Here is a 2,932-nt window from a genome sequence, read left to right on the forward strand (position 1 = left end):
CCATTGGTTCCAGCAGCTCTTCTGCCAACCATTTCGTCAGCACCTCCCCTGCTCTACCGGCAGTGGTGCGACGAACCCTTCTACGTTGTAGAGGGCAAACCATGAACTGGGTAGCACTCTGCTATATGTCAGAGTATCCTGCTACGTTCTTTCTGAGCTATTCTTAGCTTCTTCAGAAATTTCAGCAGCACTTCCTCTCTTTTACAAAGAAAGCGTGCGTTTCTTTTATCCATTTCAGCGGCATCTCCTCTCTTTGGTAGGAAATCGCCACGCTTAATTCGGGAATTGGATGCGCACCGTTGTGCGTACTTTGCATCCATCAAGGTTGCAGGAACCCTTGGCCATAGCCAGGCCATACGTAATTGACTTAGTCTTTACGTAAAAAGCATTTTGCCAAAAGTGAAGCCTTTCCAATAGGGGCTTCATTCGTCAAGCAGAATCTTGAACGAGGAGCTGTCAGGGAATCACATTGGTGATTTGGAGTTTGATCTCCATTTGAACGCTCATTTATGCGCTATATATGTAGTATAAGCAGAAGCCTGTGCTTTATACAGCGGCGGCGTAAAGAAATACATATACTATTGTTCAGGGTGTGTAACTGAACGAAATATTCTACATATATAACAAAACAAAAGCCTTGGCATCGTTCGACGCGATGGCGTAAGTAAATACATTGCAGAAAGCAGGAGCCTTGGCATCGTTCGACGCGACGGCGTAAGTAAATGCATAATCGGAAGTACAGTAATCGGAAGTGCAGAAAACAGGAAGCCTTGGCATCATACGACGCGACGACAAAGGTAAATTATATAGCCTGTGCGATATAGGACGCGTCGGCAGAATCAGCAGATATACACCTAGATCCGTATCCAACGATAGTTACGAGGCGAGCGGGTGAACACCGAAGTGTTCTGAAGGGCTCAACCAAGAACTAGGGCGAGATACCATTTTAAAAACGCATATACTGCGTGTTTGAACATAGATATATCCGACGATAGTTCCGAGACAAGCGGGTGAACACCGAAGTGTCCAAAAAGGGTTCAATCAAGAACTAAAGCAAGATACTACTTCAGAAAGCATATTCTATATACAAACAATCAAATACTTGAGAGAGATGGATCAACGAAGCGAACTTACTTCAAATCGTGGAGGAAACGGCTCCGGGTTGCTTCTTTGGCTTCGAGCCTTCCTTCGAGAGGTGAGACTAAGTTAGATGAAGCTGACTTAGTTGAGAAAGAGGTAGAGTAGGTCAAGCTACTCAACCTAAGTGGTTTGAACCAAACAGGGTTCGATCCAAGTCAACTGGGTTCAGCAGGTTCGAACTGAGCTCAAGTAGGCTAAGTCTGGGTTCAGAAACCCAAACCGGAATCAGGACCAAAAAGGACTTTGACTTTGACTTTAAACCCAACTAGGTTCAAGTCAAGTCAACTGGGTTTGGACTTAGTCAAGTAGGTTCAGACCTAGGTCAAGTGGGTTAGGACCAGCTCAGGCAGGCTAAGACCAGATCAGGCAGGCTCAGGCTAAGTCAGGTAGGATCAGACCTACTGGGCTAGGTAGGGGAGGTTTTAGCAAGTAGAAGAGAGAAAGAGGAGGCTAGAAAGGGGGGGGGACGATTTTTTCTAAAGGGGAGGGCCTTTATTTATAGGAAATGAAACTTGGGCCCCAACTTTCCCCTTTACCCATTTGCCCTTGGATTCTTTTTAATGCCAAGAGGTTCCTTGGTGTGGGGCCCACTTGGATATTCCATGGGATATTTTTGTGGGTCCCACCAGATATTTTCTGAGGAATATTCCTGTGGGTCTCACCAATATTTTCGTGGGTCCCGCAAGAATTTCGGGTTTTCGGCGATTTTTTTTCGAAAAATTCTGAGTACGCCATTCCCTTCGTATTGACGTAACTAAGAAAGTTGGCTCGCAGGAATCCTTTGATTTCATTCAGGTAGGAAGTTATGGCTTCCAGAGTGTTTGAGCATATATTCGCGATTCGACGAATATCCTAAGTATAACTGGCTCGCAGGAATTGATTCGTTTCGCATTCTGAGGAAAAATGCTATTTTTACCGGTAAATGCCTCATGAATTTTATTCAGATATTTTCTGAAAAATTGCGGGTCTTACATCATTACCACCTTAAAGGAATTTCGTCCGTGAAATTCAGCTAAGAGTACAAGGTGAAGAGTTCAGGATATTTATCCCGCATATCCGATTCAGGCTCCCAAGTGCAATCATTGATTCCATGATGCTGCCACCTCACTTTAACAAGTGGAATGACCTTCGTTCTTAGCACTTGCTCCCGTCGGTCCATGATCTCCACTGGCCTTTCTTCTACCGTCATATCTTCTCGAATGTGAATATCTTCATGTTGAATGACGTGAGAAGGATCATGAACGTATTTACGAAGCATTGATACGTGAAATACATCATGTATTTGCGCGTATTGTGGTGGCAATGCTACTTGGTAGGCAGTCTCTCCGATTCGGCTCAAAACTTCGAAGGGACCAACGAATCTGGGGCTGAGCTTCCCCTTTTTTCCAAAACGAAACACACTCTTGGTTGGAGAGACCTTGATAAAAACCTTATCTCCAACCGCAAAAGTGAGTTCCCTACGCCGCTGATTGGCGTAGCTCTTCTGTCGACTTTGAGCAGTCAGTAGCTTCTTTCTGATCATGTGGACCTGCTCAGTATAATGCTGCAACACAATGGGCGAGTCAAAGGTTCGCTCACCCACTTCACCCCAATGGATTGGTGATCTATAGGGTCGCCCGTACAAGGCTTCATACGGTGCCATCCCAATGCTAGCGTGGTGGCTATTATTATAAGCAAATTCAGCCAACGCTAGGTGGGAATCCCAATCACCTTTCCATTCCAGCATACAGGCTCTTAGCATATCTTCAAGAGTCTGTATGGTTCGTTCTGATTGCCCATCTGTTTGGGGATG

The sequence above is a fragment of the Nuphar pumila genome, chromosome 6 (assembly GCF_984573655.1).
Source record: "Nuphar pumila chromosome 6, dmNupPumi1.hap1.1, whole genome shotgun sequence".
NCBI lineage: Eukaryota > Viridiplantae > Streptophyta > Magnoliopsida > Nymphaeales > Nymphaeaceae > Nuphar > Nuphar pumila.